The 24,652-nt window shown below is 41.5% G+C and overlaps 1 long non-coding RNA gene across 1 annotated transcript in view; it reads left to right on the top strand.

Annotated features, from left to right (window-relative positions):
• The window catches only part of LOC135317119 (uncharacterized), a 185,933-nt gene that overhangs the window by 24,314 nt on the left and 136,967 nt on the right, over positions 1-24,652 (top strand). Inside the window, exons 2-4 of the long non-coding RNA XR_010376236.1 lie at positions 3,495-3,639; positions 4,514-4,653; positions 6,655-7,431. This is a non-coding gene — a long non-coding RNA (uncharacterized LOC135317119). The remainder of the gene's footprint in view (positions 1-3,494; positions 3,640-4,513; positions 4,654-6,654; positions 7,432-24,652) is intronic.

Genomic DNA, 24,652 nt, shown 5'->3' on the forward strand with positions numbered 1-24,652 from the left:
CTTGCATTTTGTTGTTGCCCTAGGCACTCAGGGCATTGGCCAAAAAGATCACTTTTAACACCCAAATTTCAAGACCACCCCACGCATAAGAGGACACTTCTAGCACTGTAAAATACTAGTTTCAGGCAAGACGTGCTCTGTGTCCGTGGCAGCAATGGCAACCAGTTTATTTATGCCCAGAGAAGGGAAGGACTATGATATATTTAATTATGTTGTTAGCAAGGAGCACTGGTATTCACAGTTCTTTATTAGTCGTACATAATGAGATAGTTGATTTCCTGTTGTTGTAAGAAAAGCAAGAGAATAACCTGGCAATACTTTTACCTGCTCACTGTGTGTGTTGAAAAAAAAAAAGCAAGCATTGAGAACAGTATGTAATTGCTGAAAATGTCTCTTAAGCCTCTCCTACATTGTCCTGTGTGAATCTCCTGTGTTGTTAGTGATCCAAGCAAAAGAGTGCTCTTGCTGTCTGAATTGCCCTCTGCTCCTTTACTCAGCTTAATTTCTGCCAGATGTGCTTTGTTTTGATCACAAGGGGCAAAAGCTCATTTGTTAAGAACACCAGATAATGCATCGAAGAAACTGTTGTGGAAATGGAGTTCACACGTTTTGGAGTGCGAAATACCTTCTGGAGAAGGATTATTTTCTTTTGCCAACATTTAATACATTAGCCATAAGAACGGTAAGACAGTGGGCACAGCTGAAGAACAAATTCAGAGTGAAGTCGGATGCAGATGCCTTTAGCTAAGGAAGAGAAGGAGCAGGTTTGTCTGAGACCACCCAGCTAGGTTTTCCATCTCCAAAAGGAAGACGTTGGTTTCCAGGACAACTTCAGCATACCATTTCTTACCCCATGTAACACACAGCACATTGGAAATCCTCTGAGCATTTAAAAAAATCTATCACGGCTAAGCCTGAATGCCAATGACTGACAAACTCTCTCCAGAGAGTGTGAAGAGGGAGTTCATGATGCATAAAGCGACTGATCTCTTGTTCGAATGAAAATATTACGGTATATAGGACCTACCAAAACTAACTTCAAACCTCAGTCTTCCTGAACTGTAATAAAATTAGATTCATACAATGTCATACAATTAAGAGCTCCCTTTGTTTGTGATCATCATGATCTTCTGGGAAGAGAGCTAATGAAATGTTCAGAGAAAATGCTTAAGAGCCATCTTGGCAATCGCTGAACAGGTGAGGTATTTTCAAATGCAAATATACTAATGTAAAAGCTCAAGAGAAAAATTTACTATATGGACATAAGTATAAAATGCCGTACCGGTATTTGTTGTACAAATTAAAGATTTTTTTAATATCTCACTGGACATCAAGAATTTTAAGAAGCAGATTAGAAGAAAAATGTTATCGGTCATTTTATAGATCTAACTGTAGCTTGCTTATGTTTTTGATTATGTCAGTATTACATTGTTAAAGCTCTGATTTGAGAAAATGAAACATATTAAGTATGGGTTTGGATATTGATACGATGTTCCAAACTGACAGTCTAAACAGACCATATAGAAAGCAATTTTAAAAACAACCGGCATAGTAAACAATATTCTTAATACTGCAGTAGAAAGCAAACATGCATTTGTCCTGCTATAAGCTATTGCCATGAACTAAAGAATCTAGCAAATTTTGGAAAATAACCTGTGATGTGAAAATATTCCTCCTTGAAGAAAAACACAACTGTATTCCTGGATACGTTAGTGTCCAGACCAAAACAATGCCCGTCACATACCTAAAATAACCTTTTAATGTTGTCTGTAGAATGAGAAAATTTAGAAAAAGGTTTATTTCTCCTCATAGCACAGTCAGATATGAAACCGTGTAACACAACAGGATGTGATACGGGTGCCAAGTAGAGTGAGGAACAGGAACTGAAATCTATGTGTCTTATGTTGTTTATTGAATTTTTTGATCAAAAATGGTACTACTACTAGGAGCAGATTTCATGAGAACTGTAGTTCCATTTTATTGTAAAAAGCTGTTCTGACCCTTAAATGACTCAGAAGATTCCCTCTGATACCACTTACAATACAAACAGTAGATACAGTGTAGTGTGGCATATGGGCTTTTGAAAATGTGGTTGTAGGACTGATGAGTGGTTTGGCTGAATTCCCCTAAAAGCCCCGTCTTTTAGGAGATGTAGCGGTCAGGACATTAAGACTGATTCCATAATTGGTATAATACATTGAATAATGTTACATTTAGAGGCATGCTGTTAGTTGTCAGTCTTCTAATGAGTACAGGTGGGAATACTGTCTAGTCTTGTGTGCATTGTTTTGCCATGAAATGCAGCCATGGTTGTGCAGCCCTCCTTCTTCTATTCACACCAGGGCAGGGCTGGCCCCAGAAAGTAAACAAGAAGCAACACTGTATGGCTCATCAGCTGATGAGGACAAGGGGGAATGGACACAAGTTGCTCTTGGGGAGATTCCGATTGGACACCAGAGGAAAATTTTTCACAGTGAGGACAGTCAACCACTGGAATAATCTCCCCAGGGAAGTGGTTGACTCGGCCACATTGGACACTTCAAGAGTCGGCTGGCCAGGGTGCTGGGCCATCTTGTCTAGACTGTGCTCTTCCTAGAAAGGTTGGACTAGATGATCCCTGAGGTCCCTTCCAGCCTGTGATTCTGTGATTCTGTGATCTTCCTTTGGCCCCCAGTGCTGAACTTTTTTGCACCATCGTTGGCATATATGCAGTATTTTGCAATGTTTTATTTCTAACTCTCCTAACCACTTCTTTTTTTCTTGCACTCGCCTCTAGCTAATATTGCGATATGGTCTCTTTGTCCTTTTCCTACCACTGATGTTGGTATGATATAATGTAGGCAGGCTTTGGTGGAGCAATGTACGTTGCTATACAAGTTACAGCTCAGATTGAGAGAAGTGACTCTATTTCTCAGTTTTGTTTTTCAGCTTATTGACTGCAACTTTATTTTTCTTGTTGAGGTCATCTGATATATTTCTTAGTAGTGGAGGTTTAGTAGAAAAAAATGAGAGAGAAAGAAAGAGTAAAAAAGAAAGAGATTTGGAAAAGAAGGTCTACATCAAAGAGATCTGATAAGTGCTCCCATTATGGGTCAAGGCAATAGTGTGATCTTTGTCTAGACAAATCTCAGAGATAATTCCTCCTGACTTTAATTTCCGAAGGAGAAATTTTGAAGACTGTGCTCTTTTCTGTTAAAAGAAGTAATGATCTGACATAATTTGATGATATTTAAGATGAAGTTTTTGTCTTTAATGACACAGAAGTAATTTTTCCTGGGGTAAAGCAGGATGTGAACTGGCAGGGTATTAGCTGTTCTGTGAACACTGCCCATTCTCATGCTACTTCCCTGAAATCCTCCAGAAAGCAGTGAAAAGGAGATGAACTTTGTCACGTGACAGCACACTCCCAGGCAATTCTTGCCAAGCAGCTGGTGCACCATAAGGTCATCCAACAGCTTTCCCCAGAGTAACTTTCTCATTCGGCCAAACTGTAGGGGGACAGCCGCGCCAGTACCCTTGGCCACACGCTGAGCAGAGACAGGCAGGGGAGCAAGGCCATGGACTTCTGCAGAGGGCTGCACTCTCCAAAAGCTCTAGGAGCCAGCGTGAGCCCTCAGGGGCCACCATGGCCATCTCCAGGTATGAGCAGCTCTGAGGCTGGGGACTCTGTCCAAACCTGGTCATGAGCTGTACTAGAGCCTGATTCCAGAGGAGGGTGGGACGACGCTGTTTTGGGCAACGCAGGAACGTGGGGTATATAAGCTTGCCAGCGGTAAGAGGCAAAGAGCCAACATACTAACAGTTGGGTGGTTGTGCTGCACAGCCAGCACTGCAAAGCAAACATTGATCCCTGACTTTGTGACAGTTGAGGGGACCCTGTTCAGGACAGTGCTGGCTACAGTCCCCCTGGCCCTGCCACCTGGCTCCAGCCTTTCAGCTTCCCCACTGCACTTCTGGGACCTGTTGTTAACCACAGATCCTGGGGCAGCTGGTTTCAGCCACAAGACTCCCTTTGCTGCAAAGAACAAAGGAAAAAAACCCGAATTTGCTTTCTAAACATGCTGCATCAGAATGATAAGAAAGCTGGCTGGCCCCTAGCTGGCTGACATACTTACCCGCCACTTCTACCCAGGCTCCCTTCAGACACTGTCATTCTGATCCCAAAGGCAGTAACAGAGGCAACAGCAGCTGGGAGACTCTGGCATATTTGCCGCCACAGGTACCCCACTTATCCCCTGTTCTGTTAAGGATCTGTATTTGACACAGTGACTTTGCAGAGGCCAAAAGAATCATTAAACCTGCTATTTTGACTCCTGTGAGCCACCAGAGTCTAACAGCCCTGAGCTCTCCAGCAAATGCTTGACTAGAGCATTGCCTCCAGAAAGACCTCCAAGTTTAACCTACAATCCCCAAGAGAAGCAGTTCCACGTGGTGTTTTATGTTAGTGGGTGGTTCATTCCCAGAGCTCATAGTTCTTACTCTTAACAACTTCTTCCTCACTTTCCCTTGACAGTGGCCTGGATTCGCTTCCAGTCTTTGGCTTCCCTTCTCATTTCTGCGCTGGAGTGAAGAGCCTTGTTAGACTGGCTACCTCCTCTCTACTGTCCCTTAGCCAGCCATTTGATAGCCTTTGTGCCACAGCATTGCTCTAAAGTACGTTTCTGTTGCTTGTGAACATTGACCTTTCATTATGTTTCTTGCTTTTCCGCAGTTTGATGAATTATTGACATGGCCTACTCTTCTTCACCTGCACAGCATTGCGACTAATGGTGGAAACAAAATTCAAAGTCTACAATGAATAAAAAGGCTTCTGGGCTTTAAATGTGTAGAATCAGGTTCTTTACCTCTGCTCCATCAGAGGAGCTACATATCGAATGAATTTTAAGCCTATGAACACTTCTGTCTCTTCTTAGCAAGTCATTGAAAATGCTGTCTTAATTGCACTGATGTTAACAGACTGGATCTTCCCAAAATCTTAGTGGAAAATGTAAAAAGAAGAACAGAAAGGCAGGCAGGCAGACATACAAAACCCTGGTAAACCCATTTCTGAGACCAGATGACTCGCATAAATAAACCCAAATTAAGCTTCAAGTTAAACTTTGTGGGAACTGATCTTGTGAGAAGAAAAGAAAGATGGACTAGAGTTCATGCCTTCCTCCATCATCTTTACGTTTATACTATGCCTCAGAAAAGAAATCCTGCTACAGTTGTACTTGTTGTGGTTTCCAGTTTTATTATTTTTTTAAAAAAAAACAAATAATTTGCTGTCTTCACCAGTAGATAATTTTGGAATAAGGCCTTAAGTACATACATTTGAAATATTCTTGGCTGTACAGGAAGTTTTTTTTAAGTGTGCTGGTTCATAAAGTGAGCTCTAAGTGGAAACAAGGAAATATTGCCCTTGTAAAGACAAATATTTATTTCATTATTAGAAGTGCTGTGCAGTCATTCAGCCTTTGAGGTCTGGGGTTGCTGAAAGGCAACTTGCATCAGATGCTTTAAGATCCTGTTTCAAATATTTAAAAGATTACAGGCTTAGTTTTCTACAGCATTTGGAAAGACTTGCTTCTCCCTAGTGTGAATGAGGAGTTGTAATCCCTTTTATTCTTCTCTTTAAATATGTTTATATTAGCAGGATCTAAGTCTGCCATTCTGCAACAAATAGGATTAACATACTGACTGCTCCTGCTACACCTCAGCCGAGGCATGGAAATGTGCATTCCTCTTTCTCCACATGTACATGTTTGTATGCGCATATGTGTTTGGCCTGCAGTGAGACTGCAAGGACGGGACTGCAGATGTGTGCGCAGCTGTGTCCCTTGTCCATCCTCCCTCTCAAAACCTTGGGAGTTTTGTTAGGAGAAAAAAGCTGCCTAACAATGTTTGGACCTTCTCTAAGTGACTGTTTCAGGGACTGACACATCTCCTCTTAGCAGTGCTCATTTCCCTTATTCTAGTCAGTTCTACTTCATTTCCAAAAGTACTCAAAAAAACTTCAGTTTACTGAAGTACTCCAGAAAAGCACTCAGGGTATAATATATCATCCTTGGTCGAAAGGAGCATTACCCTTACATCTCATAAGACTGCTGTAGAGAAAGTGCTGGGTTTTTTTAAAGCTTGCTTTATTTTTGCTTTTCGAATGGACCAGGTTGTGCATTGATTATATTCTAAGGGAGGGAAGGAATCCCAGTTCTCCTGCATGTTGGTACATATATCTGTACAGCAGATGCCATCCACATTGTGCTCTGCTTTCAGAATACCAGGACTATGGCAAGGGAAATGTACCTATGTATGCATGCGTGCATGAGGCCAGCATGGATCCTCAAGAAAAGTAAGATGACGTTTTGTTAAAATGCCCTGCCTTTCCCTTGACCATTCCCTTTATGAGAACTTCCAGCCATGAGCATGGGAAGTTGGAAAAGAGAGTAGTGGGAATGAGAACCACGGGAATACATTGGCAACACAACACACGTTACTGAGGCAACTCAAAATTCAGTAGATGCTTATCTCTTACTTTGTTCTCTGCATGCTATACAGAGATTTTCAGTCATATTTTAATTTGCTGGAATGAAAAGTGTGAGAGGATACAGTGAGAGTGTCCAGTTTCCCTATTTGCACTAATTTTACTATCTGAACACCTGTTTTTCCACCCAGGGCCATGCAAGGTTTTCCTGGAATCACAGTTGGAAGGGTCTCAGTCGAGCATGCATGCGTAGCAACTTCCTCTGCCAGCGCTCACACGCGTACGTCTTCCTCACTGCAACTCGCATGTACTGCCCATGCCTGTCCACCCACACAACCACAAAAGCAGAAGAAGCTGTGAAAACACAAACGAAAATGGTGTAGTAGCTACTCTGTGACACAATGGAAAATGTTTTGCTGAATATTGTGCACTTCTAAATAAGTACAGCCACTAGCTGCAAGGATCTGTGAAAGTGTCATTGTAAGGCTGATGGACAGCATCCATTCTTAATGGAAATGTTGCTAGCTTTGTCAGCAATGGAAATCGTTGAAGAGTATTTGGGATATTTCTGTCCCTGAAAGCTCTGCTCTTTAGGCCACATTATGAGATATAGATATATATATCTATCTGATATGTATTACAAGTGTTTGTAACTCTACTACCTGCTTGGGATTGATCAAGGCATTATTCTCTTCATTTCTAAATCAGACTCCATGGCTCCTAGATGTACATGTTCTTGTATTACCCACTAACAGTGTGTTTTAATTTTTACTGAAAATATTATCTTTGGTACATGTCTCTGACTGTGGTTTGGTGTGGAGCCAGTGCAATATGGTCTTGCCCAAGCAGAAGATATCCATCTGGCATTCTTCTTCCCACAGGAGGGGAAAAAAATCTTTGGAAGGAAAGGAAGTCCTGCAGGGGAGGATATCTACTGCTCTAGCACCATGGCCCCGAGCATTTTCTGTGTGAGTCATATTTTGTAGAAAAGATTAACTTCCTGCTGACCAGTGGCAAACTGAGAAAGTGTCTAAACAGTTTGTTATGAGGGTGCTGTAGAAGTTGGTGGTGTTTCACTGGCTTTGTGCAGTATGATGAGGTCCAGCTGTTGAATACGTGGTTGGGTCTATGGCTGTGCTGCCTTTGAAGCTGCATTCAGAGACAGGCAGGGTTATTACTTTGCTGGTGGAGCGTACCATGCTGAGAAGAGTGATGTCTGATGAGGCCGGTCCCTGTCTGCACTCATGCCTCAGCAACAGTATTTGCCAAGAAGGTTGGGGACTTTGAGCCAGGGCCAATTCATTAATTTCAAAATAAGAAACATTTAACTATTCTTAGTTATAAATAAACATTGTTTAAATAAGTGTTTGAAAATATTGAAAAGAAAAATATTTTCGTATGCTAGTGTTTATGTAAAAGACCTGATGGGTACTGCTGGAAGGTTGCATCCTCCAGGCAAGTCAGTCTTATAACTGAATACATTCAGGGTTCAGTGGAGCTACCCCAATAAGGTATTTACAGAATCAAGTTCTCAGTGGTCTACTAAATCACCACAAAGAGTAGCATATAAACTCTCTCTGTGTAGCTAACAGAATAGCATAAAAACAATCTCAGCCTCATAGAAAAAAAAGCAGTAATATGGCTGTGGAAGGAAAAAAGGTGGGTTTTTTTTACAGTATTATGGAAGAAATGTGAATAAGCGAAGTTGCAGTCTAGGTCTGGGTCAAGGCTATTAAGAGTCAACAAGATGATCTTATTTACTTCAGTGAACTCTGGACCAGGACTTAATACTGAAATGCCTCAGAAATCTCATAAATTTTGTATAGCCCCTGGTCTGAGAGGCAGTCTTTTTTAGTCAGTGGTGGCTACAGTCCTTACGTATCTACCATGCAACTGTACTTGCAAACATTAACTGAGCAGTTCCCTTAGTCCTGGGGGGATTATTAGTCTAAGCAAGGGAAGACTTCGTTAGGTCTGTATTTCAAGCATGCCAGGAGACAGTGTTATCAAATATGACTCTATTTTATTATTAGGAATGTCCTTAAGAGGTGTAAGGATATTTTTATAGTGACTGTGGTAGAAATAGATACCAAAGCTTAGTTGTGTTTTATCTAAATAAAAATGTGACCTTATTGTCTTTTGTCAGCTTTGAATAATTAAAATAAGCATATTTTATTTGTTGAGAGAAGAGTTCAAAATAGTTTAACAGGATTTTCATTGTGTAGCAAGATAAGGGCAGTGATAATGAATAGCTTTTGCAGTTTATGTGTTAGTTTAATTCATTATAAGATGTGGTTCTGGGAAAAGACTTGTTCTCAAGAAAAAAAAATAACAGTCCGGGAATCCAGGAAATGAGGCAATCCTGTCTAGTGTTTGTGTTTCTCCTAGAAGCTCTATGTCTAACTGGGAAGTATGTATTTTTAAAATAGCTGGTATCTTACTATTGAATGGAGATGGCAGAGGTATCTTTGGCTCTTTTAGCCTGAGGACAATACTATGAAGTTTCAGGTCAGGTGAGAAAAATTTTAAAAGCCGCAAAGTGAGGAAGTTAGAAGACCTGGTCTACCAGAGGATCAGATCCTAATACAATCCTGAAGTACGTATACATAACATTGTTCTTCAGTAGTAAAACTAAGAGGATGATAGGAATAGCTGGGTGTTTAACCAGAAAAAACTAGGGCCAGAAGTAAGACACAGTCCACTCTGTTGGCTCTAGACCCTTAGCCCAGATGGCTGAGCAGCTGCTCAGGTGCTGTTTTACAGGAGCAGCTTTGAACTAAGCCACTGAAATCATGGCAACCCATTTTACAATGTCTAAAGTGCTCCTTAGAGGTTCCAAACTCTAAATCCAAGTTTGGCCTCAAATATGCAACAGCTATAGATCCAATAGCAGCCACATAGTGAACCCTTAAACATACATAAGCCCCCTGTCTGGTCACCTCTGAACAGATGATGTGTTTGCTTCCCGCAACTATCGTGTTCTGGATGCTATCCGCATGACCTTTTTGTGTGGTCAAGGCCTTTGTCTTTTAAAAGAGAAAAATACACAATGGACTGTGATTATTAGGCTACAATGTCAGCCAGGTTTTAATACCATGTGGCGCAGTGATGCCTTTAGACATAGTCTTCTTACTGTGGGCTAGATAGGGCAACCCTCCTCTCAATTTGGGAAGTGTGGGCATGTCAACCGTTTTTACAGTTTGGGATTTCTGGAACATTTATACTTTGAAACAAAAATTATAACTCAAAATGATGTGTGAAAATCTGACATTTTTTTGTCAAAGAATGCCCTGACTGATAAAGAAGATGGTGCTTCTTGTATTACTGAGTTGACCAGTATCTTTTAAGCAAATGGTGGTTATTTTTTTAACTGCCATTACCCTGAGTCGTCCCCATACCCCCTTCTTTTTTTTTTTTTTTTGTGAACTGTAGTGAGTATCTGCTCCCTCATTGGGTCATTTGCCTTCTCTTCTATGCCTCTTCTCCCCTTAATTTTTTTGTACGGAAATTAGGACTTTGTAATCTGGTCCTCCCAGCACATCCTAGCATGATAAGAAGCATTGGCTTTTCATATGAAAATCTTTACCAGTACTTTATAGAAAAAAGCAAGCTCATGTAAACAGGGTCTTTTTCACCCCAGAGACAGGGAGACAAAAGGAATGTGACTGTGGTTCTTCAAGAGCACATGCTTAAATATGTAATTACTCAAGAATTGCATTATAGTAATTGAAAAAAACTTAAAACGTTTGATATAATTTTAAAAAATTAACCTTCAGATATGTAATTTTTCCAGTTAATAACCCTTCTTGCTGTCATTTGAGCCCACGCTGTCCCAGAGTACTTCTGTGATAGTCTATCTGCTTTTTGATCCAAGGACCAAGCATCAGCAACTTCTGCTGAAGTCAACATGAATGGATGTTGCTCATGCTTTCTAAGAGTCAGTGTCCCAACTCTGTGGGGATGAGCTTCTTCAACAAATATTACTGTAATAGCACTAAAAATGTATAATGCTTTTACTTGCATGGAAGGTTCACAGTCCTTTCTATATCAGATACAGAACAGTTTCTGGTTTGAAGATTCATTATTAGATCACTTATTTCTCAAAAAAGTACTGAAATTCTTGAAGAGAAGGTGCTGTGAAGTGTTAAACACGGCATACTAAAATCTGAATGTTTTCACTTCATTTGTTCACATGTAGTGATTAGTGCACCAAAACAGTCAAATGCCTGTCGCATGCACAGAGTCTGTGGTTGCATATGTGTCATTTTAAAGTCACTTAACATTAATCTGTAACAGACTTGGGTCAAGAACTTTGTCTAGGACTTCCCACAGCTACGAGGAAGTTCAGGTCTGGATCCTAGTGTAATATTCTGTGTTTAATTTGTGCAAGATGGATTCCAGGCTTCCAACATTAGCCATTTACTCTCTCTCATCCTTGTAGGTCCTCTGCTTCAAACTTTGGGTAAGTTTAAGCTCTGACCCACCCTTCATCTTTAATCTAATGAGTGGTGGCTGTTTCGGCTGGAGAGAGGCATAGCAGAAGCTGTGGCCCCCATCTAGGCCAGGAGCTGAGCGGCTTAAAGAACAGGGAAATAAACTGGGTCTGCCTTTTGAAAGAAAACATTGTCACCCCTGAAGGACAAAAGGGGCTTCAGTTAGGAAGGAGCTACCTACCAAGTTCTGAGCATGAGTAATGTGGGGAAGCAGTGGATTTTCTGAGAACTTTAAACAGGCAAGAAACTGCTTGTTTTTGCCCATTAAAACAAGATTACCTAGTGGAGTGGCCCCACTCAGCACTGCCTGGAGCTGGTAGCGTTGGTGGACTTGCCAGCCCGCAGGGAGGAGGTGGGAGAGGCGGGAGGGGCACAGGGCACGTGAGGGCTTGCTGCGTTGAGTTCATGAAAATAGGGTCTCAAATCCTCTCTTTTGAGTATAAAAAGATATAGCAAGGGAAGTTGTTTGGGAGTGAATATGCCGCTTCTAACATGTATCAAGATTTTTCTAACTTTGGGTTAATGTTGTATATCAGAGAGACAATGCCGGGGGGACATTCAAAGCCAGCACAAGGCCACAGACTGCATGAAGCAACCACTTCCACCAGGTGTCTTTCAGGCCCTGGGTCTGGATGAGATCAGGGGACAGGTGGAGATGAAATCTGGGATGTGGTCAGTATTTGCAAGTGACACAGGATCCCCGGTATGAGGCAATATGGCAGACAGCACACCGTTACTTGAAACCTGGTGGTGCCTACAGGTGCACAAAAAAGGAATTAATAAAAAGGCAAGTACAAAAGAATGTACAAGCTAAAATTTGCATAGGGCTATTTGAGTCTGTACGTAGGTGACTCCAGAGAGAGCCTGCAAAATAAAGTGAGGGAGAGAGAGACAACTGTGTGCTGTGACTCTGGTGCCGCTCCCACACTTGCCCACCCCAAACCAGGTTGTTAGCCGACGAGGCTGTGTGCAGCACTTGCCAACTCCAGTGATGAGGAATAAGCATGTATGAAGGGTTAATGTGTTTGGCATCACAAAGCCAGTCTTTCCATCTTTTTGTTGACATGGTCCGGAAAGGTGTGGGCTGGTAGAAGAACTGGCATAAAAAGATTTCCATTACCTACAGCCCCAGATTTTGAATTACCATGCCGCAGACTGAACGAACAGGGTTTACACCACATTGGCACTGGCAGGGAAATGAGCATGCATGCGGTCAGACTCTGAATCACACAGTGTTAACAAAGGATCTGTATAGATGAGGATTTTTCCAACAGGCATAATTAAAAAATAGTCTAACAGAATAATTATTGTTACACTGAATTGTGCTAATGTGGAAGCAAATATTCAGCAGTTCCTGGTGGGAAATAAAAGCTCTCGGAATGGAGGCATTTGCAGTGAGTCTTGTATATCATTATGTCATGTATACACATAGAAAAATTGTTATTCAAGCAACTGCTTCTGTATTGGAAATATAAATCACAATGCCAAATTTTATTTAATTTTATACAAAAATTGGCATGCACAGAATCACTTTTCTACACCCTGATGATGTATACTCAATAAGGAGACTTTTGTCCAGTAGGAACCTCCAAAATTTTTGGGCCAACAATACTATATAATGCTTGTATACTGGCATTTCCTACAAGAACCAAGAGGCTGTGCATTACAAAAATACACAGAAAGGCACAGCAGTGAACTAAGATGCAATAAAATGTTCTCCAAGTCTTTTGTATAAAAAGTGGTTTTTATACCTTTTGCTTTGCTTGATTTTGGTCATTTTGAGGATGGCTTGAAAGCCTCAGGAATAAAAAAGTTCAGGCTAATATCCTGGGGAAAATTAGAAATACCATATTATGGGAGAACCTTCACATTTTTTGCTAAATAGTTCTTTATAAAAAAATCTTTTTTTGATTTCTGGTCAAGCTTTTTAGGCTAGCTGTAATGCATTAGAATGGGGGGCAGCTTTGTGTGCATATCATAGTGTAGCAGGAGTAAGACATGCTTCATGAAAGACATGTTTAATATCTTTATCAATGGTCTGGACGAGGGGATGGAGTGCACCCTCAGTAAGTTTGCAGATGACACCAAGTTGGGTGGGAGTGTTGTTCTGCTCGAGGGTAGGAAGGCTTTACAGAGGCATCTGGACAGGCTGGACCAACGGGCCGAGGTCAACCGTATGGGGTTCAACAAGGCTCAGTGGTGGGTCCTGCACTTGGGTCACAACAGCCCCATGCAACGCTACAGGCCTGGGGAAGGGTGGCTGGAGAGCTGCCCGGTGGAAAAGGACCTGGGGGTGTTTTTTAGCAGCAGTCTGAACATGAGCCATCAGTGTGCCCAGGTGGCCAAGAAGGGCAACAGCATGCTGGCTTGTATCAGGAACAGTGTGGCCAGCAGGAGTATGGAAATGATCGTGTCCCTGTAATCAGCACTGGTGAGGCTGCACCTCGAATACTGTATTCAGTTTTGGGCCCAACAGTAGGAGGAGGACAACGAGTTGGTGGAGTGTGCCCAGAGAAGGGCAACGAAGCTGGTGAAGGGTCTGGAGAGCAGGTCTTATGAGGAGTGACTGAGGGAACTGGGGTTATTTAGCCTGGAGAAGAGGAGGCTGAGGGGGAGACCTTATCACTCTCTACAACTACTTGAAAGGAGGTTGTAGTGAGGTGGGTGTTGGTCTCTGCTCTCAAGTAACAAACGATAGGATGAGAGGAAATGGCCTCAAGCTGTGTCAGGGGAGGTTTAGTTGGATGTTAGGAAAAATGTCTTTACTGAAGGAGTGGTCAGGCATTGGGACAGGCTGCCCAGAGAGGTGGTGGAGTCACCATCCCTGGAGGTGTTCAAAAAACATGTAGATGTGGCACTTCAGGGCATGGTTTAGGAGGCATGGTGGTGTTGGGCTGACGGTTGGACTTGATGATCCTAGAGATCATTTCCAGCCTTAATGATTCTATGATTCTACTGCATGTGCTGTTTCCTCATTAAAACCAGTGCGGGAGAATTTTCTCAGTCCATCCATGATTTTTTACCATGTTTGTTTGCATAACTTGACAGTTATGCTCACCTTTTGCAGTATTATCCAAGGGAAAGGGAGACTGGTTTTTGCCCTCAGACAGATGAAGGCAGATATCTCTCAGGATGATTCTGCTCTGAATTTAAAAATTGCTTTGTGTAATTGTCTCATTGCTTAAAGCTGTCAATTCAGGATAATAATATGTACTTGATTAGATTAATTTGGCATGAGCTTTTGATTTAGATTCCCCAGGACAGGTCTGAAGTGGTGCTTGCCATGAATGTTGCATCACTACTTGGCACCAGCGCTGGCTCCTCTGTGTGTGGGAATTGCCCCGTCTGCAGGCAGCCTGCTCTTCCTTAATTAAATGATCCACCCCAACATGTTGTCCTTTGTTACTCAGAGCCTCTTATGGCCTGAGAAGCTCATAAAAACAGTTACAAGGGCTTTGCATTCTTGGAGCAGCTGAAATGCTAGATAACAACTTCAGAAGTAATGGTTTTACGTGCTGGAGATAAACACACGGCTACCACTTGATTGCGGTTACTGTACATCACAAAAAGGTTTCATTTTCTAAGCCGAATCCCACGCTTCAGCCTGCACCTAGTGTGCTGCTTACACCATACACCTGCCCATGAACCAAACCCTCCGTGCAGGGTGGACAGGCAGCATGTCCAAGCGGAGGATCTGGCTGCCCAAAGGTGGGCAGCAGTGCTGGGGCAGATGCCCCTGGGTATCTGAGACAGGTCGGGGGGTAAAATGTGGACCTACGGGAAGCCTGCTCCTGCCTGGAGAGCAAGGTGTCTCCTGTGGCATGAAAAGTGTTCAGGCAACTGAATCATTCTCGTCATTTCCAGCAGTTAAAATGGCCTTATCTGAAAGTAGCCTGACCCTTCTCAGTATGGAGGAGTACCACTCCAGACCGGCTGTTGGCCCTGCACAACAGGAACAGTTGCGTTTTATGTTAATTTAAATTGATACTTAGGCTTGGGACTCCTCATTAAAGCTCTGAGCAGCGCGTTTGTGTGGGTGAGAGGAGAGCCAGGAAAAGAGTGTGGTTTGTGTCAGCTTGATCCTCCTATTGCTCAAGAGGAAAATTGCTTGGGAAAAAGAAATCCACTCTGACCCAAAACTTAGAGCATTATCAGTGAGGTTGGAAAGATGCTTGCCCACCGTGGGGGTCCCTGGGAGAGGCATTTTAACTCCATGCATGGGAGCAAGCATAAGAATAATTGACGTTAAAGCAAAAAAATCCTACCCACAGTTCACTTTAATTCACTGCAGCTTTAAGTCTGCAACTGGCAGAACTCGGCTTCCCCCTCCTGGGGACAGGGCGAATGGGCAGGAGCAGGCAGAGGCTTTTCCTCCTCCCTTTGCCCCACTTTGAAACTGGTTTTTCACGGCTGACTGTGGACACCTCTGGCTTCGTACTCCTAAGGTGCTTGTGAAGGACAAGATGATTTGGAAAAGCAAGCCTGTTCCAGTAGGATGAAATCTACTGTAGTAATGTTTTTATCTCTGTTAACAAAAAATAGTTAGGGTCTAGTCATCAAACCCCATAAGTCATGTTTTGCAATTATCACTGGGGATAATATTAATTGTTCTGGTGTTGTAAATAGAAGCTCTGTGTACACTTAATACAGAAGTTATTTTCTGGGTCACAAGAAAATACCTTTTCCTTCTTTAACTTGAAAAATCTCTTTAAAGGATTGCTGAACAGGTAATTGAAAGTTGAAGGCTATTCAATCTTGATTCCTTTTTTAGAAAAAAGAGTGCAACGTCTGTTTTGAAAAAAAGGCATGTCTTTTAAAGATACGGACGAAGAAAGACAGTGTGGAATTGATCTGGTTCAGTAATAACGTCACCTCTTCCAGTGAATCTGTCATAGGGCAACAGAGCTTTCTTACAGACACCTGAGCATAACAGCACTTCAGCTGTGCATGCTATTTCATATTTCTCTTTAGTAGCCTGCGGGCACTCAAGCACAGATACATAAAACATAGCCAGTTACTCATTGCTTTAACTCTGCTGAAGGGACAAGGACATCCAGCCACTTGAAGTGGTACCGCCTGTTCATATGAAACAGCATAGTTCCAGTGCTGTACAGGTCCATTTCCATGAACGGCTCAACTTGATTTGTTACTCCTCCTCCTTTTAAAACCAAGCCCAAGAGAATGACCTTTTTCTCTCAGACTTTTTTTTAAACTGGAGATGCTGGTACATATCTTGCCTTTGATAAAGTGTGTAACTTTAAATGAACACAAGTTTGGGAAGATTAAAAAAGAAAATACTATTTGTTTATGCGAAACTTGGTGTATGGTAGGCCTGGAGACACAAGGAGGTTTGTACTTTCATTAATGACATCAATGCTACATACATCCATAAATCTACTTACATGTTTAATCTTATTTCTAAGACAGCTTCCAGAAAAGTAAGAAAAAGAGCTCTGACTGGCTCAAACCAGCAGTGGGCTAGTAGGCTTAAGTGTATTGAGGAAAAAAACACCATTTCTTTGGGGTTCAGGAGGCAGGAAACATTTTTTTAAAAAGAAAGTAATTTTATCAAGGCAATAAAGGCTACACCCTATGTAGGGCATCTGGGAAGATTAATGGTCCTCAAATTGGGCAGTTTTCCTTCTGGGGAGAAGGGAAAAACACTCAGCCATTTTCCCTGGACGTTCACAGGACATTAGGTTGTTCTTCATGTTCATGCCCACAACTTTTCCCTGGGTTGGATTTTTCCTGTTTTAGAAGGGCAGCATGTGCTAAGGAAAGGTTTTTAACTTGGGGTGTTGCAGTGCCTGGCAAAAGGCAGCATGGTACACAGCACCAGCTCCCCCCCAGTAGTAAGGAATCAGAGGTTTGCCACTGATTTTGGCATGTCAAAGGTTGCCCCGGGCAGAGCTGGTGGATTTCCTGGGGCCCAGAAGACTTCTTTCTTCTAGACTTTTAACCATCTTCAAATAATTTCCATTATTTTAATACCTAACTGAAAATTAGTTTCCCTGATACACAAGTGAATGAGGCAGCGTCTACAGTATCAATGCTGTAAATGTGGGCCTGACACTTATTTGTAGAATTCCATTTATTACTGAGGAATGAAACTGGGGTTTTAAAGTCACAGCTTCTTCCCTAGTTCTTACCTAACTGCTGTTCCACAGGTAATTTGTCCTAATATATTTGGTGAATACCAGGTACTTAAAAATATGTATGTGCACAACATGAATTAAAAGTTTAATTTTAAAAAGTACAAAATTGACTATGTATTAGGTAGGTCACTGTAGCATGTTTACACACAAAATATTTGTCTCTCATCTGGATTTGTACAGCTTTCTCTTTCTGAACCATGCATTTGGTTGTGCTTTTCTTAGGTAAGCCAAGAGATATGAAGAGTCAGAAATACCCCTCTTGTATGTTCTAGTGGAGTTACCTCATGCCTTTTTTCCCCATGCTTTTTATGTTAAATAGTCGGTACTTTACAATTTTCTCTGTGGTCTGCTGAGTGCTAGCAAAAAGCAGTCTGGTTGCTCTCTCAAGCAATGCCAGCCACTCATGATACCCAGGGAACAAATACAAAGTCTCTATTGAATAAGGGGTGCAGGATGTGAGCCTGGAAATTGCCAGTCTAGATGCAGATTTCAGTCAAAATAGTTAATTGTGCCTTATGTCTATATCTAGTCCAAAGGTAAAAATTTCTGTTTCTTCTTGTGATTCCTTCCTACTTAGATATGCAATTTTCGTACACATAGACCAAAAACATGAGAAGCTCATAGTTCCCCAGTTAGTAGCTCTTATTAGTGCATGGTCATCATGATTGTTAGAAAAGAAAATTCAAGGTAGGAATGTACTTCAATGTGTTAGAAGATATATTTCTAAAACTGTGGACTTTGCTGGAACATTCAGAAGGCTTCAACATTAGAAATGCTGTATTACACAGAAATATCTGGTGAAAAGTACTTGTTTTTATTAAGCAGTGAAAATTGCTGACTAACACAAACCATCCTAAATGGTCAGCTATGGAAACATCTACTTCTAGATGCATCAGCTTTAGCACTGCTTCGAAAACCTTTTCTTTCTAATGTTACCTGCTGTTGCCCAATCCGACATCCAAATCTGCATTGTTTGTATTTAAGAGTAGGATCTTCACCTTGCAGATTTGATTTAAAAAGAAAAAACAAACAAACAAAAAACCCTAAACAAACCCCCACACATTAAATGTTTTTAGCCAGACAGATTTCCCCTTGGCTTCAGATGCCAAATACACCCTGTATTTTGAGGACCAGGCGTAGCATGCTCATGGATGTCCCTAAAAGGAGCCAGACAGTGGTGAGAGATCACCTCTACCTCCATCCACCTCCAGAGTACCAGCCAACACCTACGTGCTGATAGTTTTTCAGTGTGTTGCATTTCTTCATCAGGTGCTGACAATGGCATCTGATTATGTTTGACAAGAAATTTCCAGATTATATAAGCTTTGAGGAACTGATGGCATGGATCAGGTTTAAAACTGATGAATCAAGTGTGAAAGTATCTGTAAACCTAACAGTTATGACAGCTGCTTTTTCTTACCCTACTTTTTCTTCTCTTTAATCATCCTTATGATGATTAGCTCCTTTTTCAAGTGATGGAACTGAAATAAAGGATAACACTAGTGGGAGCCCTCGACAGCGCTAACAGAGCCCTGTGTGCTCCCTGCCAGGTGGGACCATTCACAACATTCAAGTTTCCCTCTTTCACTACCCCAGTTTTTAACACCTGCTGTAGTCTACTGAGATTCCCAAGTCCTTTTTCTGGAGCAAATGGGAAACTATTTCCTCCACCATGCAACCTTAGCCAAACAGTTTCAATCTATTTGCAGGGCAGTTCACTGGTCCTATGCTTTTTTTTAAGTTTTAAGGGGTTGTGGCATGAATCTCCCAGGACTATTCAGACTGCCAAGACAGACCTCAGGCAGACCCACTCTGCCTGCACCACGCAACAGGACCTGATCTTCCCTTCCTTTTCCACTCTCCCAAAGGCTTTCTACTTTCCACAATGCTTTGGGAGGCTCTGGTTTCTTTCACCAAACTGAGTCAGAGAGATGATGCTCCGTCTCCTCCAGCACCTCTGTGCTGTTTGCAGGACTAGGAAGGTGCCTTGTGATGGAGAGGTGCGGGCTCCCTGTGCCATGGGATGTGCTGGAAGGGAAAGGGGGGCTCCCAGGTGGATTTGTAGATTCATTTCTTGTGGGCTTTCCTGGGCAGTACCAACAGAGACACTGAAGAGAGAGGGGAGAGAGATTTGTTATTTATTGACAAGGTAAGTTTTCCCTCTTGGAGATGTTCCCAGTTTACATAGGGGGTGCGCAAGCAGGCATACCAGGTAGTGTAAGTAGTGTAAGCATAGATGAAGATTATACACCTTAACATTACATGAAATGGTCAGAAACATTTTCAAATATCCCTAAGCTTTTTTTTTTTAAATAAGCTGATATCCATTTATCTATTTGCATGCTTATAAACATGAAGAGCAACATGCATTTTATTAGTCACCTGGTAATATTCTATGGCAATAGAGTTATTGGAATTTGTGTATTGCCTAATGTATACACTGCTTAAATTTTTAGTGGTAAATGTGAAGTGGTTTTTAGCTCCTAAAAGGGATATATTGTTGTTGGTCTGAGGAAAGCCTTACATTTCTTTAAGCTAATTAAGTTATTGAGAAAAGCCTGTGTTAATTTTGTTGTAAATTTTTGCCTTATTAGAAGGTCCATATTCATGTCAGGATTTAATGCGGAAGATTTATTTTGATGTCTTTTACTCAGGATAGCAAACAGTTACAGTTTCAGTCATCCAGGCTGCACTTGATTAAAAAATGTGTGAACTTGAGTGTATTAATTAAATGTTTTTCTAGTTTAAGGATTTTTTTTTTGGCATATATTTTCTTCCTGAATGGCAAGTCATCTTCCCATGCAATATCAGATAAAGTTAGTTCAACAATCCTGTTACTTATTTTCCACACAATTTCTCTCTTTTGCCTTTGTGGTGTGTTTTGCGCCTCGGTCCCTTGATACAAATTTGTGCCACTGCTAGTTCATGTGAAATCAGTTATGGTTTCACACAATATAGTTGCAGGTTTTTGGACATTGTCTGGTTTGAAAAAGCTTATCCATGGCTGTCTTCACAGTTTATTCTAAAATTCTGCTTCAAAAATATCACAAAAATCACATAATGAATGAAAAATGTAGTTGTTTGGCACTGTCATGGCTTCCTCTCCAAAACCCCAAAGTTATTCTCATTTATCAACTAAACCTTAATTAAATAAACCTCACATAACCCTATCTCAGCAAGGCTCTTATGAAATATATTTTATGTTTTGAGACCCTTAGCTGAAATGTGCTCTGCAGCTGCAAAATGCTCCCCTTACTTATTGATCAAACTTTTTAAATCTGCTGCTTGCACTTCAGGGTTTCTCTTTTTGGTGTGGTAACCCATCATATTCTCTGAAATGTCCTAGGAAAAGTGTTAGTTTTTGTGCTGGAGGGATCTGTTGTACTAGTAGAAGCTGTTAGCAATGATGTTGTGGAGGACTAATAATAAAGTTAGACTAAAGGTAGAATGTTCTAGTGGAATGAGATAATACTTTCCTGCTATAGATGAAGCGATTAAAGAATATTTGTGAAGTGAAAATGTACATCTTGAGACCCTGAGGCTGATCTATGATCCAAAAAAATGCCCACATTCAAGAAACTGAGGCAGAAAGTAAATGTCAATTAATTGCATCAATTCCACTTAAGATAATATCTAACATATACAACGTTACAACATGACCTGTTGTCTCTAGCCACTATTCCAAGAGAAGAAAATGTAGACAATTAACTGCAGTGTTGATGATGGCACTATTAATCCAGGAAGAGTGTCAAATGATATATCGTGTATTTTCTTCATCAAGGTAATGAAAGGTTGGGGATTGACAAAGGTATTGGCAAGGCAAACTTTCAGATTGTGTGCAAACACAATTAAATTAGTAGGAAACTAGTGCTTCTCTAGGAGGAAACAACCTCATTATAATTTTGGACCTTCCACTTTGAAACAAATGGAAATATTTTACAAGCAAGGGTCAAAAAAAATCATAGTGAAACCAGACCTGGCTTAGAGTCAGTCCTGGCTTAGACCAGTCCTTCATTGATTTAAGTTCCCACTACAATCAGAGAGAAGTTTAATGACGGGGAAGAGGTCACAGGAACTAAATAGTGCTAAACCAACAAATGAATTATTCTATTGACACAGCACATAAATGTGTGTTCTGCTGGAATGAGTGAGGTATGTGGTTGTTCTCTGCTCCTCTGGTACTGAAAGAGAGAAGTTACAAGTATTTAATGTGAATGGGTACTAAATTGTAAGAGAAAACTGAAACAGTGCTAGTGAACTCTTCTGTCAAAGCCCTATATGAAAAAGAAAAAAGTGAATTCTGACTTGAAATACATCTAGTATCTGGGGTTTGAGCTTTGATTTGACCTAGTATGGAGTCAGGGGTAAGCAGCAGAGTTCAGGCCCACACTAGAACTTCCCCCAAATCTTTGGGAGCTGAAGTGGAGGACCCTTTTCCCATTAGAAGCATTGTTGAGACAGCATATGATGCAACACTGAATGAATGATGGACAGAGCATGGTTGGGAGGTTTGGTTGCAACAGGAGAATGCATTTGCACACTAACTTCAATGGGCTTGCTTACTAATTCATAAGAAGCGGGTCTTTCATTTGCACAGCTGTCTCACACATCCAGCCACAGCTTCACTCCTTATCTTCCCCGCTTGTATCCCATCCATCTGCTGTGACCTCTTTCCTGCTCTGCGACCCAGTGTGGGGTGCAGGTAGTGGCCTAACCTGGATCTGGAGCCCAGAGGGCATCAGCCATGCTGCCATATGCTCAAAGCATCCCCACTGAATGGTGCCTGCTTTGCAGCTGCTACCTGCCGCTGCAGCCCTTTCTCTGCCTGAGCTAAATGCTGGGGCGAGAGAAGTTAGGCTTGAATATTCTCATTTTGAAACTAGTAGCCGAAGAAAATCCTTGATGTAAAATAGCTGGCTAGCGATTGATACTAAAATGTGCAGGGGGAAATCAATTCATGCAGGAGAACAGCTTTGTAATGTATGTCCTGAAAGCTGGTCTAATCTGTGTTTCAGAATGGACAGAAAAAGGATGGGCTCTTCAACTAGCAAGGAAAAAATGTTGCCCACTTCCTCATGTATTACACAGACAAGTTTAAAAAGATCTAGTGCTGATGAAATCCACTGGGTTGGCAGTTGGTGAGACTGAAATCCCACTCGTGTGCACAAGCAGTGATGATCTGAGTGTATCCAAACCGACACAAGAGTATCAAGCTCATACTCTACACTAATTAAGTCTCTGATGTCCAGGGGTGTTAATTAGGGTTAACGGTGTGGTGTTGTCAGTCACTCTTTTCCAGTTGTTCCCAAATTGCACTGACCCAGGACACTGCATTCCCTTTCTCTTTCCCATCCTTCTCCCCTTCCTCTACCCCTCTTCTGACACCCCCTCAGCAGTTCTGCCTTGAGTACCAGTTCAGACCTTCCTCACTGCTCTCTTTCACCACAGGCCCATGTGTCCCTGCTACTGCAGCCCAGCAATGCTGCCTCTGGTCAGTGGGGCTTGGCAATGCCCTTCCTTCCCCTCTGCTGCTGATACATCTACCCGCTGACAGCTAGGACATCTCATCATGGACCAAAAACCTGAGCTGGGCCAGGAAACTCAGGTCTTCTAAGTCCTTATAGAGGCACCTAATGATTAAACATTTAATTAAAGCTGACATGGTTCCTAAGCCAAAGAGATAACATACTGCATACCTTATTTTGTGTCATAGGGAGATTTGGCTCCTGGTTTAGCAAACATGTTATGAAATAAAGTTCTGTAAATAAATAAATGTAGAAACATATACCAAATATCTACATTTTAGCTATAGGTGGGGAGTTTTTGTCTGCATTGGATCCGTAAGTCTTGCCCAGGCTGACCAAATCACATAGGCTGGCCCTGGCATGTCCCTGTCGTGCATTCTGGTGCAGCTCACATGATGGGGATCTCTCCCCTACCCTGAGGCCACACATCGCCTTGCCTGTTCGGAGGCTTCATGACCCAGGGCTGGTAGGTGTGGGTCATAGGTAGTGTGCTCGGCCCTGGTTCCTCTCTACCTATGTGGTGCCAGAAAGCCAGAGAAAAGCTTTTCTTTAGAGTAAAACACACAAAAAGCAGAGTCATGAAGATTTTCAGGCTACTGGAACAGCCCTTCTGCTCCGGGAGAACAGCATGGTTAAAAGTTGGTTATTCCTGCTGTGCAAGGTAAGAGTAGAAGGTAAAAGCTTATGTAGCAGCTTATGAAACTTCACAGGTAGAAGTTTGTGAAGACAGAATTTAAAATAAATCATTATTATTATTAGGTAGAAGTGTTTTCATTCTGTGAGGGAAGAGTCTAGAGCTGTGGCCCACATTTTAATCCATAGTCATTTTTCATGGTAATCCTGGTCATGTAAAACTCAAGCTATACTTATTAGATTAATATACCGCTAATTCTCTTACTTGCTATAAATGAAATCAAATAGCTTGGTTTAGTTTATTGCCAATTTCTTCTTCTAGTGATCCCACTGTTGCTTTCCAGCACTGCAATCTCGTTTTAGGCTGTGCTCAATCCTTCTGCAGCTGTGTGACTGCACCTATACATGCTGAAACCCTGCTAAGAGGAGGAGTCCTACTCTGGAAAGTGTTAAATAGAGAATATACAAAAAATAAAGCATAAGATTTATTTAGTCAGTACTATTTTATGTTGCCAAGCAAAAGAGGAGCCACTGGAATCATGAATCTAAATTTTTCACAGTATCTGACAGCACTGAGAATGTCTTTGGTTTCATAGATGAATGACTTGAACTGTTCTTGCCTTCAAGGCAAACCTGTGAAATAGCAAGAAGGAACGTTGCCCTGAAGAGATATTGATGGGTAACGAGGAGATTGCTGTATGATTACTGGCACTTGTGCTCTTGAAAAAAAACAGTACTATTATAATGGAAGCAGCATCACCTGAAAGCAGATGAGTTAGGGAGGAAAATCCCATTTTATTATGCTGTATTCTTCTCAGAAGGAATATGTTATTTTATTACTGTGATATTTTTACCTAAGCTATTTGCTAGTTGATGCTTGTCAAATTTAGATTTATAAAAGCTGTTTTTTATTTTAAACCTGCCTGCCTTCATAGCACCATCTGCTGGTACTTTGTGGGTCCCGTAGGCTGCTGCTGGAGAGCAGTGTTCCTCTGCATTTTCCAGAATGTAAAGAGGTGGTGGTATTTATTGCAGCTTGATTGTGTTACGGAGCTGCAATAACATTTCTTTAGCTAAACTTCCATTTAGCATCCATTCATCATGACAGAGTCTGTTTTCTGAAAGTAATTTTTATCCACATTATGAAAACCATTAAAAGGAACAGGAATGTTTGCGTTATGGGGACTAATGCTTGAGTAATGATTTGTGGGCTTGGCCCCTTAAGTTTCTTGTAAGCTCATCCATAGCTTTGTGGCTCTGCAGAGAAAGAGGCTGTGCTTTACCAAACCTGAACAAAATGTGTTAAACAGGTTTTCTGTTGAACTTTTCAGATTTTCAGTTATGGCTTTTGTTTAATGTTTTATTGCATCTCTTCCCTGCTCA

The sequence above is a fragment of the Phalacrocorax carbo genome, chromosome 1 (assembly GCF_963921805.1).
Source record: "Phalacrocorax carbo chromosome 1, bPhaCar2.1, whole genome shotgun sequence".
NCBI lineage: Eukaryota > Metazoa > Chordata > Aves > Suliformes > Phalacrocoracidae > Phalacrocorax > Phalacrocorax carbo.